Raw genomic sequence first — 17,355 nt, 5'->3', positions numbered from 1 at the left:
CAACAAAGTATCGATTTAACCAGCCAACTGAAAAAAGGTTTTGTATGATGCTACTGTATGACAACCAGCTCAATTTGCTGTCTGTCTCGTTCCGACACATTCACTTTAAATGAGACGGTGGAGATCGCAATTCAATATTGAAAAGGCCGGAGAGACAGACCAGTTTATACAAATCTCTGCTGTTGAGAACTAAATGCTAGTCTAAAAGAAATGGGAGATAATGTCTAGATGCTTTTTATAGTGGAGATCAAGTTTATACATTGATGCTCCCCCCCCCCCCCCCACCACCTCATCTGACATTTAACCTGCCCCACCCAATGGACATTTATCATGTTAGTTGTAAACATGTAATTTGTATTATGTTGCTATTGTTTCATTCACTTCCCTTTGACCTGCACTGTAGGAGTTTAAGATATTCACTGTACCCTGCATTTACATCTGCAACCCTGCGCATGTGACTGATAAACACTCTCTGTGGCACTGCAAGGACACGCCACTAGAGCGCAGCAACAGACAATAAAATGCAGTGATCATTTGTAGGCTGTTCTCTGGCAATGGCAAAGCATTTTATGGTCTGTTGCTGCTCTCTAGTGGCAAGTCCTGGCAGTGCCACTGTGTGTGTGTGTGTGTGTGTGTGTGTGTGTGTGTGTGTGTGTGTGTGTGTGTGTGTGTGTGTGTGTGTGTGTGTGTGTGTGTGTGTGTGTGTGTGTGTGTGTGTGTGTGTGTGTGTGTGTGTGTGTGTGTGTGTGTGTGTGTGTGTGTGTGTGTGTGTGTGTGTGTGCGCACAGGTCCAATTGGCATGTAAAAATGTGTATTATGTTTTTCTGGTCTAAATCTCATGTAGATCATGATGTAACAGAAAGACTGAAAACCAGCAGACACCCAAAAGCCTGGAGTAGTTGATTTTGCTTCATATGCTAACAACCTATTTAGCTGGTTAGGCCAGACTGCACTAACAACTGTGTGGTGGAGTTAGTGGCATGAGGTGTGGCCTTCTGTCTGTGAAATGGCAAGATCCGTTGTAATATGTAAATGGTCTGTTGTCTCAAGGCGTGAGTAGGTAAGGCTCCATAGCTCAGTGGTTAGAGCACTGGTCTTGTAAACCAGGGGTCGCGAGTTCAATTCTCGCTGGGGCCTTGACTAAATGTTCACATGTTTTAATCCAGGTCAGTACAATCCCGATTTGTGTTCAATTCTGCTCCCCAGAATTATGTTGTTGTAGAAGCTTATGTCTCGTGTCAACAGAACAGAAATTACATTTTTAACATTATCTATATTTATTTTTACATTTTTGTGACGAGTTACTGGGTTTTATACATTCAGTCATGGCTCCATAGCTCAGTGGTTAGAACACTGGTCTTGTAAACCAGGGGTTGTGAGTTCAGATCACGCTGGGGCCTTCCTTGAGGGATCATATGTTTAAGCTTGGCTGATGTGTGCTCCAGCAGCACTACACACACTCCCTCTGTGAAAACCTATGTAGCCTAACATGCAGTCTTGTCTACACATTGCATTGCAGTAAAACAATATGATTATTAGCAACATACAACTGTTCATTTGCCTCTCAATGATCGTACAACGCTGCACAATTTGATGGACAGACTTGAAATTGAAATTCAAATTGAAATTTGCCAGAGTAGCCTACTGTTCCACCTGTGGGGAGATAATTTATTAACATCTTCAATGCCGGGGTGGGGCATGTGTGGAGCTTTGTCCCCGGGGGAAGGGTCTTGCTTGAGAGACCAATGCAATCAATGTTGACATATGAGATGAATGTGTGAAAACTGTGGATGTCGTTGTATTTGATCATGTCACCACTACAGATTTGTTTTGTTTCCGCATTTTATTTCCATTTATCTTTTTCTGGCAGAGATCAATGTATTATTGTATATGGCTGTAGGAAAGCAGTCCTACTTGAGCATTTGTTTCACTCTCCCCTCGTCAGTACGTCCAACCGGCCTCACAAACGCAGACCATGTGTAACCAATCCAGCCCAGGACCTCCACATCCGGCTTCTTCACCTGTGGGATCGTCTAAGACCAGCCACCCGGACAGCTGATGAAAATGTGGGTTTGCAGAAGCAAATCATTTCTACATAAACTGTCAGAAACCATCTCAGGGAAGCTCATCTGCGTGCTCATCAACCTCACCAGGGTCTTGACCTGACTGCAGTTCGCCATTGTAACCAACTTCATTGGGCAAATGCTCACCATTGATGGCCACTGGCACGCTGGAAAAGCGTGCTCTTTTATTTATTTTAAGGTGTCTGTGACCAACAGATGCATATCTGTATTCCCAGTCATGTGAAATCCGTAGATTCCATTTATTTAGAGATTGAGCATGATTAATGCAAAAGTAATGTCCCCTAACCCCCTATCAGAAGGGTGCAAGCTAGGATTAATGAAATGCCAAAGGTAATATGGAGTTGTGAGGAGAAATGCAGTATGTGCAAATGTTTTCTTATAAACATTTTACATGCAATTTGTGATATGTGTATATAGCTTGTCCTGAAAAACAAACTAGTTTGCATGTATATATATATGTGAATTGTAACTAGTGGTCTATGCAAGATAAACATAATAAAAGAGAGAAGGATTCATTTTACATACTTTTGTCGCCATAAGTTATACAATCAAATCATTGTACAAATTCTGGGACCTCATTTTATATCCTCTTATGTTATCGTTATGGTCACATCATCAGGGAGTGTGGAGAAAACGCAGATAACATCTCGCGAGGTTTGGATATGGGATTTGACTTTGCAGTGGGTGGAGACAGGATATCAAGAAGAATCGAAATCCCCTTTTTGACAACTAACATAAAAAAAGACTGTCTAACTTAAACTTGAGTGAATGCTTTGGTATTTCGTACAATTGCACCTACATCGAGGCATATCGTTAAGGAGGTTTGTTCTATCGCGTCAATGCTCTGGAGCTAGTAATGCTGCCTTTGCTGAAACATTTCAATTCAGCGGAGGGTAGGTTCCGTATTAGGATAAGTCTCTAGTGGTGGTATTCCCCTGTGAAGTCTGTAAAAGGGACAAAAGGCCCAGTTTCAGTGAGTTTTTGTAAGACGAGAGTTCTAGAAGCTAATGAGTTGAAAAACAAAATGGAAAAATAAGATATTTGAACATTGTTTGATTTACGTGTAGTAGCAGTATCAATACGGAGAGGGGTTGGTTTATGCCCTATGGGGAGGGGGAGCCATGAGAGATGAGTTCAGAAGTTTACATACACTAAGTTGACTGCCTTTAAACAGCTTGGAAAATTCCAGAAAATGATGTCATGGCTTTAAAAGCTTTTGATAGGCTAATTGACATAATTTGAGTCAACTGGAGGTGCACCTGTGGATTTATTTCCAGGCCTAACTTCAAACTAAGTGCGTCTTTGCTTGACATCATGGGAAAATCAAAAGAAATCAGCCAAGACCTCAGAAAAAAAATTGTAGACCTCCACAAGTCTGGTTCATCCTTGGGAGCAATTTTCAAACGCCTAAATGTACCACGTTCACCTGTACAAACAATAGTACGCAAGTATAAACACCATGGGATCACGCAGCCGTCATACCGCTCAGGAAGAAGTTGCGTTCTGTCTCCTAGATGTGAACGTACTTTGGTGCGAAAAGTGCAAATCCATCCCAGAACAACAGCAAAGGACCTTGTGAAGATACTGGAGGAAACGGGTACAAAAGTATCTATATCCACAGTAAAAAGAGTCATATCTTGACATAACCTGAAAGGGCGCTCAGCAAGGAAGAAGCCACTGGTCAAAAACCGCCATAACAAAGGCAGACTGGTTTGCAACTGCACAATGGGACAAAGATTGTAATTTTTGGAGAAATGTCCTCTGGTCTGATGAAACAAAAATATAACTATTTGGCCATAATGACCATTGTTATGTTTGGAGGACAAAGGGGAAGGTAGGCAAGCCGAAGAACACTATCCCAACCGTGAAGCACGAGAGTAGCAGCATCATGTTGTGCTTTGGTGCAGGAGGGACTGGTGCACTTCACAAAATAGAGGTCATCATGAGGCAGGACAATCGTGGGGATATATTGAAGCAACATCTCAAGACATCAGTCAGGAAGTTAAAGCTTGGTCGCAAATGGGTCTTCCAAATGGACGATGACCCCAAGCATACTTTCAAATTTGTGGCAAAATGAGGCAAGGACAACAAAGTCAAGGTATTGGAGTGGCCATCACAAAGCCCTGACCTCAATCCTATAGACAATTTGTGGGCAGAACTGAAAAAGCGTGTGCGAGCAAGGAGGCCTACACACCTGACCAGTTACACCAGCTCTGTCAGGAGGAATGGGCCTAAATTCACCCAACTTATTGTGGGAAGCTTGTGTAAGGCTACCTGAAACGTTTGTCCCAAGTTAAACAATTTAAAGACAATGCTACCAAATACCTATTGAATGTGTGTAAACTTCTGACCCACTGGGAATGTGATGAAAGAAATATCTGAATTTAAATCATTCTCTCTACTATTTTCTGACATTTCATATTCTTAAAATAAAGTGGTGATCCTATCTGACCTAAGACAGGGAATTTTTACGAGGATTAAATGTCAGGAATTGCTGATTTCATTTTGTGTTTAAGTTTCGTTACAAATGTCACCAGATTGGGATACTTGAGTGTGGGATTATGCGAGGGGTTATGGTGCTAACTTCATGATCTGGTAACTCTTCAAAGAGGTCGCCAGTAGAATAAGGGAGTATGGACTAATGTTGAAAATGATTTTAGCAATAACAGTAGTTTATGCTCTTTGACATTTGTCGTAGAGATAATGTTATTAAGAAAAGGTTAATGTAATAATTCTTCATATTGTCAATGCTTGTCTGGATTTCCTGAAACATAATTGAGTTGAACTAAACTGTTGTTCTGATCTGTGCTTTTTTGAGGTTATCATGGAAGGTGACGTCAGATCGTGTCTTAATGCATGGTAGGAATAATTTGACCACAAACAGTATGTGTCAACCCTCCCTAACCGGCTGAAGAAAGAGCAACGATGGCGTGCAATGCGACAGTGACTTTTTAACACTTCTATCTGAGTCCGAGCCATAAACCAGAGTGCTGAGAACAGCTCAGGTGAGAAACTTGTGTACGTGGGAGAAACGGATGTATCTATTTGGATGTTGGCAAGAGTTACATGTGCCGTTGGGAAGATGAACTGTAAAGGATATCTGAAAAAGACAGGCTAGAATGATAAATCCTGGAAGATGTACGGGGGTGGTCTACACACTGTGAACAATTTAGACTAAGGATCCGTTGAGATACTGATCTTTCATTACCAGGCCATTCTTGACAGGATAACAGGGACAAAGGGGGGCTATAATGAGAAGAGTTATTACCGGCAATAAAAGGTTTCATTTCTAATAGTACATTCTAACAGGGGTGACGAGTGCTCTGTTTAGAAGCTGGAATTCGAGTCCTATACTCAAAGTAAGCACTAAGGACTGTAATTTTAAATTTGGGTTGGATAATTGATCAAATATTTTAGTTATGATTTGGATACAGCGAGAGAGAGTTGCTACAAAACGGTGAGAGGTGGGGGCGATGCTAAAATGTATTTGGCCGAGGGAGGCTCCAGAAACCTTATCTGTAAGTGTCCTCCGACAGGGAGGTTGTTTGTTAGTGAAATCACTGGATGATAACTTTCATGGTTGATCCAAGCTTTGTTGTTCTCTTTTGTTTTACCGTGTAATCAGAATTTGAATGTTAAATACATTAATGGGTGGTGTGAAATTATTAAACATGTACTTTATTTCTCTTTCCTTTTCAAGTCAATATGTTTTTAGGTTTTGTGGAACATGAGTGATCATTGTTCCAAAGAAGGGACTGATATATATTCACTAATTGATTTGAGGATGTTTTAGTATGTTTATAACTGAAGAAGTACATTAGGAGTAGTGACAAGTGTGTTATGGGTTAGATGGTAGTGTATGTGCAAATGTGTCTGTAGCAGGAGGTGAGGTGTTTGAGACAATGTTTGCATGGAGTTGTTAAGTGGGAGGGAACGTGACTGCAGGGGAGATCTGTGGGAGCTCATACATTAAGGTTATGGTGAGAATAGAAGAGATAGTGGTGGCATTTCAGACACTATGGTAAACTTTCAAGAAACTGTGATTCTTTTGTTGGGTTGGATATTCTTCCAACTAATTAATATCTTTCCCAATTTCTAACAGCAAGCGAACATGTTGATGGAATTTATATGAATGACTAGAATAATCCACTCTGAACCCTGAAGCCGTATAATCGTATGAGTATGAAATTGATTAGAATTATGTATGACCATAGTCTGTACAATATGTCTATAAACCTCATTTGAATAACAGACAGACTGTCTGAGCATGATTCAGAGCCGAACTTGGCTGGGGCCACTGAGAGTACTTCCCAGTCTCCCTATCATGATGGAGGAGGGGGAGTAAGTCTCACGGAATCCCCTTATCATTGTCGGCTGGTTAGTGTGAATGTGTGTGCGTAGCGGGACATTGTGTGCTAATGTGTGCGTATGGTGGGGTGAATGTTTGCGTGAGAAGCCAGTATAAAATTAATTGTTTTGTATTCTTGACTTTAGAACGTTCCCGTGAATAAACATTTGACTATTTTAGCTGGGCCTCTGTTTTAATTTCTATCAGTATCCTACAAATCCTGATATTGCAGACTGAGTAGTTGAATTGAATTGGTTAATGAACATGAGAACATAATTCTCGTAACAGAACAGACAGATTACATGCAGGAGTTATTCCCACATCAGTCGCTGTAGGGACCGTAATTGAAGGAGGCAATAGGCATGGGCCATGTTAGTAGTAGCACGGGTTATTTTAGTAGCATTGTTGGGATATCAGTTTGAGGACTCGTGCCACATGGCTTAGTAACTGGTAACTGGGAGACCGATGGGAGTACAGAGGGGAGGCTGTTATTCAAATGTCACAAATTAGTGATCTTGCCATAAGAGTATGTTGTCAGGAAATGACCCATGGATTGCAGTGTGTAAATCCTCAGGTGAAAGCAGAGATAACCAAGGGCACGGGCTGAATTCTGGAGATTGAGTGTGCATCCAGATTGACCAGGCGGGGGTGCTTGGACTAGAGGTTGACCGATTATGATTATAACGACGATACTGATTATTGGAGGACCAGAAAAAGCCAATACCGATTAATCGGCAGATTTGATATTTGTATTTATTTATTTGTAATAATGACAATTACAACAATACTGAATGAACACTTTTATTTTAACTTAATATAATACATCAATAAAATAAATTTAGCCTCAAATAAATAATGAAACATGTTCAATTTGGTTTAAATAATGAAAAAACAAAGTGTTGGAGAAGAAAGTAAAAGTGCAATATGTGCCATGTAAAAAAGAGAATATTTAAGTTCCTTGCTCAGAACATGAGGTGGCAGGGTAGCCTAGTGGTTAGAGCGTGGGACTAGTAACTGGAAGGTTGCAAGTTCAAAACCCCTGGGCTGACAAGGTCTGTCGTTCTGACCAGGCAGTTAACCCATTGTTCCTAGGCCGTCATTGAAAATAAGAATTTGTCCTTAAATGACTTGCCTAGTTAAATAAAGGTACAAATTAAATTAAATGAGAACATATGAAAGCTGGTGGTACCTTTTAACATGAGTATTCAATATTCCCAGCTAAGACGTTTTAGGTTGTACCTATTATAGGAATTATAGGACTATTTCTTTCTATTCCATTTGTATTTCATATACCTTTGACTATTGGATGTTCTTATAGGCATTATAGTATTTCCAGTGTAACAGTATAGCTTCTGTCCCTCTCCTCGCCCCTACCTGGGCTAAATTCAGGGACACATCGACAACAGCCTCGAAGCATCGTTACCCATCGCTCCACAAAAGCCGCGGCAAGGGGAACAACTACTTTAATGACGAGGCGAGTGACATCACCGATTGAAACGCTATTAGCGTGCACCCCGCTAACTAGCTAGCCATTTCACATTGGTTAAACCAGCCTAATCGCGGGAGTTGATAGGCTTGAAGTCATAAACAGCTCAAATGAATTTGTTCTTACCTGACTTGCCTAGTTAAATAAAGGTAAAATAAAAAATGACTCATGCTGCGTCCCAAATTACCCAGGCTGCGTCCCAAATCCATGAGGAGGTACGTGTTCACCCTTCAACTTGCCCCAGCCAACCTCGTCCTCTCCAGACCTCAGCAACCTTTGCTCACAGGAAGAAAGTAGAAAATGAGACCAGGAGTGACAGAATAGGATGATAGCAAACAAATTAAACAATGGTCAGTCACGTAGACATTCAAGAACAGGGCACACGAGAGAGCGCGTCAGCGACAAGCTCCAAGGAAAAGAACGTCTCACAGTCCTTTTCATTAAATTTTGTCAGCAACCATAAGTTTCCAACAATATCAAATGAGACTGGGGTACGACCGAGAGAGGTGCGACCCCTGGTTAATCTGGCTCACCTTCCCAGAGAAAACTCTCCCCTGAGAGCTTTCCTTCCCTAACCAACTGTAGCCGCTCTTGTTGCAACTTGATTTTTACACGCTCCAAATCCTGGTTACATGACAATTCCTTTTCATACTTTACACAATCATGCTCTAGTTGTAACAAGCAGTTCTTTCTGTAGTTCAAAAGACAGACCACTAGGTCTAACGGATGGGACGGCCATTGTAATGAAACAGGGAGACAGCTGGCCATGCAGTCATGAGTGAACAGAGATTACAGGATTAAGCACGCACCCCTCAGGGCCCCTGTGTTGAGGATCAGTATAGCGGATGTGTTGTTACCTACCCTTACCACCTGGGGGTGGCCCGTCAGGATGTCCAGGATCCAGTTGCAGAGGGAGGTGTTTAGTCCCAGGGTCCTTAGCGTATTGATGAGCTATGGCACTATGGTGTTGAACGCTGATGTCATGCAGGTGAAAGAGGACCCAAAAGCGACTTGGCGAAAACAGAGTCTTTAATCCAGTAAAGTAAATACAATCAAAAAAACACAACTTTCACTCGAAAAGACGAGGACAAACTGGAGACTCGATCTTGAACAGCAGGTGAACAGCAGGTTGCCTCGGGAAGGCACTTGAACCAAACAGACTCAGACACCTGCTCACCACGCAGCATCTGAGGAAAACACGACACGACAGGGCGATACACAAACACAGCACGGTGAATTCTTGACAAGGAACCGACAGGGCAGAAACGAATAACAAGGAGAGAAATAGGGACTCTAATCAGGGAAAAGGATCGGGAACAGGTGTGGGAAGACTAAATGATTGATTAGGGGAATAGGAACAGCTGGGAGCAGGAACGGAACGATAGAGAGAAGAGAGAGCGGGAGAGTGAGAGAGGGAGGGGGAGAGAGAGGGATAGAAAGAGGGAAAGAACCTAATAAGACCAGCAGAGGGAAACGAATAGAAGGAGAAGAACAGGGACAAGGCATGATAATCAATGACAAAACATGACAGCTGAGCTGTAGTCAATGAATAGCATTCTCACATAGGTGTTCCTTTTGTCCAGGTGTGAAAGGGCAGTGTGGAGTGCAATAGAGATTGCATCATCTGTGGATCTGTTGGAGAGGTATGCAAATTGGAGTAGGTCTGGGATAATGGTGTTGATGTGAGCCATGACTACAGACGTGAGTGCTACGGGTCGGTAGTCATTTATGCAGGTTACCTTAGTGTTCTTGGGAACAGGCACTATGGTGGTCTGCTTAAAACATGTTGGTATTACAGACTCGGACAGGGAGAGGTTGAAAATGTTAGCGAAGACACTTTCCAGTTGGTCAGTGCATGCTCGCAGTACAAGTCCTGGTAATCCGTCTGGCCCTACGGCCTTGTGAATGTTGACCTGTTTAAAGGTCTTACTCACATTGGCTGCGGAGAGTGCGATCACACAGTCTTACGGAACAGCTGGTGCTCTCATGCATGTTTCAGTGTTATTTGCCTCGAGGCGAGCATAGAAGTAGTTTAGCTCATCTGGTAGGCTCGTTTCAATGGGCAGCTCTTGGGTGTGCTTCCCTTTGTAGTCTATAATGGTTCGCAAGCCTTGCCACATCCGACGAGCGTCAGAACCGATGTAGTACGAATCGATCTTAATCCTATATTGATGCTTTGCCTGTTTGATGGTTCGTTGGAGGGCATAGCAGGATTTCTTATAAGCATCCGGGTTAGAGTCCCGTCTCTAGCCTTTAGCTCAGTGCGGATGTTGCCTGTAATCCATGGCTTCTGGTTGGAGTATGTACGTACGTTCACTGTGGGGACGATGTCATCGATGCATTTATTGATGAAGCCAATGACTGATGTGGTGTATTCCTCAATGCCATCGGAGGAATCCCGGAACATATTCCAGTCTGTGCTAGCAAAACAGTCCTGTAGAATCTGCTTCATCTGACCACTTATTTATTGACCTAGTCACTGGTGCTTTCTGCTTACATTTTTTCTTGTAAGCAGGAATCAGGAGTATAGAATTATAGTCAGATTTGCCAAATGGAGGGCGAGGGAGAGCTTTGTATGTATTTCTGTGTGTGGAGTAAAGGTGGTCCAGAGTTTTTCCCCCCCTCTGGTTGCACATTTAACATGTTGATAGAAATTTGGTAATACGGTTTTAAGTTTCCCTGCATTAAAATCCACAGCTACTAGGATCACTGCCCCTGGGTGTGCGTTTTCTTGTTTGCTTATTGTGGAATTCATCTCATTCAATGCTGTCTTAGTGCCAGCCTCAGTCTGTAAACAGATACGAAAAATACAGATAGTGTTGTCTACAGCTAATCATGAGATACTCTACCTCAGGCGACCAATAGCTCGAGACTTCCTTAGATGTCATGCACCAGCTGTTATTCACAAAAATACATAGTCCACAGCCCCTTGTCTTACCAGACGCCACTGTTCAGCCACGACTCTGTGAAGCATAAAGTATTACAGTTTTGAATGTCCCGTTGGTAGTTTAATCTTCCGCGCAAGTCATCTATTTTATTCTCCAAAGATGGCACGTTTTCTAGCAGAATGCAAGGAAGTGGAGGTTTATTTGATCGCCTATGAATTCTCTTCACGCAAATCACTGGGATTTGGGCCTGTTCCAGAGAAAGCACTATATCATTTCGTGTTGGGCTCGTCAGACTCGTTAAAGGAAAAAAAGAATTCTGCCAGTCCGTGGTGAGTAATCGCAGTCCTGATGTCCTGAAGTTATTTTCGGTCATAAGAGACAGTAGCGGCAACATTATGTACAAAATAAGTTAAAAAATAAGTTACAAACAACGCAAATAGACAAACAAAAAAACAAAATCGGTTGGGGACACGTAAAACATTAGCGTTCTTCTCCGGCGCCATTTTTTCATATCTCCAGCAGACGTTTGGCATTGCACATGGTGATGTGAGGCTTGTGTGCAGCTGCTCAGCCATGGAAACCCATTTCATGAACCACCCGACAACAGTTCTTGTGCAGTGTTGCAACTGAGGACTGATCATTCTTTACACGCTACGCACTTTAAAAGAGAGGGAGAGCAAGAGACACAGCTGCATGTGAGCTCTCACATTTTTCAACATGTTTTTTGAGGTGGAGTAACTCTGCAAGATCATGGTCGAACCATCTGGATCAGATGGTTTAGACCCTTTCTTTTTAAAGTTGCTGCCCCTGTCATACCCTGATTTGTTTAACTTGTGCTTGTCTCCACCCCCCTCCAGGTGTCACCCATCTTCCCCAATTTCCCCTCTGTATTTATATCTGTGTTTTCTGTCTGTCTGTTCCAGTTCGTCTTGTTTGTCAAGTCAACTAGCGTTTTGTCTCTGCGCCTGCTTTTTACAATTCTCTCTTTTCTCACCCTCCTGGTTTTGACACTTGCCTGTTCTGACGCTGAGCCCACCTGCCTGACCCTGAGCCTGCCTGCAGTCCTGTACCTTGGAATGAGCTGCTACAAACACTCAAACCGGACAGTTCTATCTATTTTATTGCCCTTTGTGCTGTTGTCTGTGTCCAATAATGTTTGTACCATGTGTTGTGCTGCTACCATGTTGTGCTGCTGCAATTTTATGTTGCTACCATGTTGTTGTCATGTTGTGTTGCTGCCATGCTATATTGTTGTCTTAGGTCTCTCTTAATGTAATGTTATGTTGTCTTTCTTGTCGTGATGTGTGTTTTGTCCTATATTTAAAAAAAAGGTCATTCCCCGTCCACGCAGGAGGCTTTTTGGTAGGGTGTCATTGTAAATAAGAATTTGTTCTTAACTGACTTGCCTAGTTAAATAAAGGTTAAATAAATCATGTATAAATACAAAAATTCAGCGCTCTGCGATCCCGTTCTGTGAGCTTGTGTGAGCTTCAGCTGAGCCGTTGTTTCTTCTAGAAGTTTCCACTTCAAAATAACAGCACAAATAACAAATACAATTTGATTTGACTTACAGTTGACCGGGGCAGCTCTAGCAGGGCATAAATTTGACACACTGACTTGTTGGAAAGGTGGCATCCTGTGACCGTGCCATGTTGAAAGTCGCCAAGCAATTCATGTAGGCCATTCTACTGCCAATGTCTGTCTATGGAGATTTCATGGCTGTATGCTCAATTTTCTACACCTGTCATCAACGGTTGTGCCGAAAATAGCCAAATCCACTAATAGCCAAATCCACTAACACCTACTCATTCAAGGGTTTTTCTTAATTTTTTAAACAATTTTCTACATTGTAGAATAGTAGTGAAGACATGAAAACTATGAAATAATATACACTGCTCAAAAAAATAAAGGGAACACTAAATTAACACATTCTAGATCTGAATGAATGAAATATTCTTATTAAATACTTTTTTCTTTACATAGTTGAATGGGCTGACAACAAAATCACACAAAAATGATCAATGGAAATCAAATGTATCAACCCATGGAGGTCTGGATTTGGAGTCACACTCAAAATTAAAGTGGAAAACCACACTACAGGCTGATCCAACTTTGATGTAATGTCCTTAAACAAGTCAAAATGAGGCTCAGTAGTGTGTGTGGCCTCCACGTGCCTGTATGACCTCTCTACAATGCCTGGGCATGCTCCTGATGAGGTGGTCTCCTGAGGGATGTCCTCCCAGACCTGGACTAAAGCATCCGCCAACTTCTGGACAGTCTGTGGTGCAACGTGGCGTTGGTGGATGGAGCGAGACATGATGTCCCAGATGTGCTCAATTGGATTCAGGTCTGGGGAACGGGCGGGCCAGTCCATAGCATCAATGCCTTCCTCTTGCAGGAACTGCTGACACACTCCAGCCACATGAGGTCTAGCATTGTCTTGCATTAGGAGGAACCCAGGGCCAACCGCACCAGCATATGGTCTCACAAGGGGTCTGAGGATCCCATCTCGGTACCTAATGGCAGTCAGGCTACCTCTGGCGAGCACATGGAGGGCTGTGCGGCCGTGCAAAGAAATGCCACCCCACACCATGACTGACCCACCGTCATGCTGGAGGATGTTGCAGGCCGCAGAACGTTCTCCACGGCGTCTCCAGACTCTGTCACGTATGTCACATGTGCTCAGTGTGAACCTGCTTTCATCTGTGAAGAGCACAGGGCGCCAGTGGCGAATTTGCAAATCTTGGTGTTCTCTGGAAAATGCCAAATGTCCTGCACGGTGTTAGGCTGTAAGCACAACCCCCACCTGTGGACGTCGGGCCCTCATACCACCCCCATGGAGTCTGTTTCTGACCGTTTGAGCAGACACATGCACATTTGTGGCCTGCTGGAGGTCATTTTGCAGGGCTCTGGCAGTGCTACTCCTGCTCCTCCTTGCACAAAGGTGGAGGTAGCGGTCCTGCTGCTGGGTTGTTGCCCTCCTACGTTCTCCTCCACATCTCCTGATGTACTGGCCTGTCTCCTGGTAGGGCCTGGACACTACGCTGACAGACACAGCAAACCTTCTTGCCACAGCTCGCATTGATGTGCCATCCTGGATGAGCTGCACTACCTGAGCCACTTGTGTGGGGTGTAGACTCCGTCTCATGCTACCACTAGAGTGAAAGCACCGCCAGAATTCAAAAGTGACCAAAACATCAGCCAGGAAGCATAGGAACTGAGAAGTGGTCTGTGGTTATCACCTGTAGAACCACTCCTTTATTGGGGGTGTCTTGCTAATTGCCTATAATTTCCACCTGTTGTCTATTCCATTTGCACAACAGCATGTGAAATTTATTGTCAATCAGTGTTGCTTCCCGAAGTGTGATTGACTTGGAGTTACATTGTGTTGTTTAAGTGTTCCCTTTATTTTTTTGAGCAGTGTATATGGAATCATGTAGCAACCAAAAAAGTGTTAAACAAATCCAAATATATTTTAGATTCTTCAAAGTAGCCACCCTTTGCCTTGGTGAAAGACCTTGCACAGTCTTGGCATTCACTCAACCACCTTCACCTGGAATGCTTTTCCAACAGTTTTGAAGGAGTTCCCACATATGCTGAGCACTTGTTGACTGCTTTTCCTACACTCTGCGGTCCAACTCATCCCAAAGCATCTTAATTGGGTTGAGGTCGGGTGATTGTGGAGGCCAAGTCAACTGATGCAGCACTCCATCACTCTCCTTCTTGGTCAAATAGCCCTTACACAGCCTGGAGTTCATTGTTCTGTTGAAAACAAATGATAGTCCCACTAAGTGCAAACCAAATTGGATGGTCTATCGCTGCAGAATGCTGTGGTAGCCATGCTGGTTAAGTGTGCTTTGAATTCTAAATTAATCACAGACAGCGTCATCAGCAATCCCCCCCACATCGTCACACTTCCATGCTTCATGGTGGGAACCACATATGCAGAGATCATCTGTTCACCTACTCTGTGTCTCTCAAAGACACGGTGGTTGGAACCAAAAATCTCAAATTTGGACTCATCAGACCAAAGGACAGATTTCCACCGGTCAAATGTCCATTGCTTGTGTTTCTTGGCCCAAGGAAGTCGCTTCTTCTTATTAGTGTCCTTCAGTAGTGTTTTTTTGCAGCAATTTGACCATGAAGGCCTGATTTACGTAGTCTCCTCTGAACAGTTGATGTTGAGATGTGTCTGTTACTTGAAATCTGTGAAGCATTTATTTGGGCTGCAGTATCTGAGGCTGGTAAATCTAATAAACTTATCCTCTGCAGCAGAGGTAACTCTGGGTCTCCCTTTCCTGTGGTGGTCCTCATGCGAGCCAGTTTCATCATAGCGCTTGATGGATTTTTGCAACTGCACTTGAAGAAACTTTCAAAGTTCTAGACGTTTTCTGGATTGACTGACCTTCATGTCTTAAAGTAATGATGGGCAGTTGTTTCTCTTTGCTTATTTGAGCTGTTCTTGCCATAATGGACTTGGTATTTTACCAAATAGGGCTACCTTGTCATAATACAACTGATAGGCTCAAACGCATTAGGAACAAAAGAAATTAACAAATTAACCTTTAACCTGTTAATTTAAATGCAATCCAGGTGACTACCTCATGAAGCTGGTTGAGAGAATGCCAAGAGTGTGCAAAGCTGTCATCAAGGCAAATGGTGACTACTTTGAATTATCTCAAATATAAAATATATTTAGATTTTGGTTTCTACATGATTCCATATGTGTTATTTCATAGTTTTTATGACTTCGCTATTATTCTACAATGTAGAAATTGAGAAAAACCCTTGAAAGAGTAAGTGTGTCCATGTTTTTGACTGGTACTGTCTGGTGTATGTTTCTTGCTTTAATTATCATGGGATGTCATGGGACGGATGATTGCTAAATTACTCAAATGTAATATATATATATATATTGCCTAAAGGGTGTTTTAACATAGTAATTGTTTGACTTTTCTGACTCATCAACAGCTTTTACATTTGTAAATGTGGCTTATAGGAAATCTCACATGAAAGGATAACATTTATTTTTAGATGTTTTGCAATTTGAGGGAAAACAATGAGACGTTTAATAGCTTTGAGACTATATAATGTGTTTCAAAATGTGTTTCACCCAGTAAAATAGTACCAGAGTAAAAGTAAAAAAGTATTTGGTTTTAAATATACTTAAGTATCAAAAGTAAAAGTATAAATAATTTCAAATTCCTTATATTAAGCAAACCAGACGGCACTATTTTCTTATTTTTTACATTTACGGATCTCTAACACTCAGACATAATTTACAAATTAAGCATGTGTGTTTAGTTATCCTGTTCTGCTAAGCATTCAAAATGTAACGAGTACTTTTGGGTGTCAGGTAAAATGTATGGAGTAAAAAGTACATTGTCTTTTTAGGAATGTAGTGAAGTAAAAGTTGTCAAAAATATAAATAATAAAGTAAAGTACAGATACCTCAAAAAACGTCTTAAGTAGTACCTTAAAGTATTTTTACTTAAGTACTTTACGCCACTGTGTGTATCTAATTCTATGGGTTCCGCGTAGACATAAAGACCAGGTTCTGCAATTAAAATAAGACGATTTAAAGTGCCTTGAAACAAGCAGACCAATCGCAGCTTCATCCGACAATCATGTGACACCGGTATCTTTGATGATGTCATTTTCTTGCGACTATTGCTGGCGACATTCCATGTGAATGTCGCCTTCGTCCACTAGCTATTTAGCTTATTTATCAAGGTAAGAACAGTCCTTTAAAGATAGAAATGGCAGATACATGTATCTATGTCTCCACAAGACCCGTTATAGGTGTACTTGTGAATGCAGAGAATGTTGCCAGTCTGAGTTTCATAATTGTAATGGCTAGAACGGCGTAAACCCTAGTCGGCAAGGTCAGAATACGCTTAATGACAATCTCATTTTTTGAGATCGGAATGTTGCTAGTAACGTTAATTCAGTTCAGTCTACTATGACTAGTTGCCACAACCGTGTCTATTCATTGATTTCCTGCAAGTGTTTGCTTATAGTAGTACATGCTACACGATTGTTGACACAATGTTATGTTACACAACACAATCCCCGCGTTACTGTTACTAATTGCTAAAGTGTCTCAAAATAGCTAGGCTAAGCTTGTTGACAGCAGTCCGTGGCCGGCAGACTACGGAGAATAAGAATATATAGTCCTTATCATAAAGTTGCACATTCTGGGGTTGTTTGGGCATAGCAACATGTAATTGTAGTTTCAGAATCCCAAAAATAATGAGAAACACTGAGTGATATTCACTCTCTTGAATTAACTCTCTTTCGCTCTTTCCCTCTCTCACTCGCTCTCAGGTGTTAGCATGGTGACTCTGGCTGCTGTGTTGTGAATAGGATTCTCGCTGCTCTCTCTGGTCTCGTGCTGCTCTCTCTGGTCTCGTGCTGCTCTCTCTGGTCTCGTGCTGCTCTCTCTGGTCTCGTGCTGCTCTCTCTGGTCTCGTGCTGCTCTCTCTGGTCTCGTGCTGCTCTCTCTGGTCTCGTGCTGCTCTCTCTGGTCTCGTGCTGCTCTCTCTGGTC

At 42.3% G+C, this 17,355-nt stretch overlaps 1 non-coding gene across 1 annotated transcript; it reads left to right on the top strand.

The window, feature by feature from the left end:
• Positions 1-1,064: 1,064 nt before the first annotated feature.
• trnat-ugu lies at positions 1,065-1,137 on the top strand. Its single transcript has one exon. It is a non-coding gene; the product is annotated as a tRNA-Thr (tRNA).
• Positions 1,138-17,355: the final 16,218 nt, after the last annotated feature.

The sequence above is a fragment of the Oncorhynchus gorbuscha genome, linkage group LG15 (assembly GCF_021184085.1).
Source record: "Oncorhynchus gorbuscha isolate QuinsamMale2020 ecotype Even-year linkage group LG15, OgorEven_v1.0, whole genome shotgun sequence".
Classification (NCBI taxonomy): domain Eukaryota; kingdom Metazoa; phylum Chordata; class Actinopteri; order Salmoniformes; family Salmonidae; genus Oncorhynchus; species Oncorhynchus gorbuscha.
Note: the sequence above shows the minus strand (reverse complement) of the source record. Positions and strands in the feature narration are given on the sequence as shown.